Consider the following 432-nt stretch of genomic DNA (forward strand, 5'->3'; position numbering starts at 1 on the left):
GATGAGGATGACGATGATGATGATGATGATGATTATGATGACGATGATGATGATGACGATGATGATGATGATGATGGTGATGACGATGATGATGATGATGATGATGATGATGACGTTGACATTGTGTTCATTTTTGTTCCCGTTGTGTGTGTGTGTGTGTGTTTAATTAAGTGTTTATTGTTTCACTACATACATTTTCTTTATAGAAAACAAAGGTACAGGTAAGTAGTAGTAGCAGCAGCACTAGTAGTAGTAGTAGTAGTGGTAGTAGTAGTAGTAGTAGTGGTGGTAGTAGTAGTAGTAGTAGTAGTAGTGTACGGTGTTGGCGTTGCTGTTGTTGCTGGTGATGTTTGTGGTGGTGGTGGTGGTGGTGGTGGTGATGATGATGTTATTACGTGTGGTAATAGTGGTAGCGATGGTGGCGACGGTTCT

This window comes from Octopus bimaculoides, chromosome 19 (genome assembly GCF_001194135.2).
Source record: "Octopus bimaculoides isolate UCB-OBI-ISO-001 chromosome 19, ASM119413v2, whole genome shotgun sequence".
In the NCBI taxonomy this organism is placed as follows: Eukaryota; Metazoa; Mollusca; class Cephalopoda; order Octopoda; family Octopodidae; genus Octopus; species Octopus bimaculoides.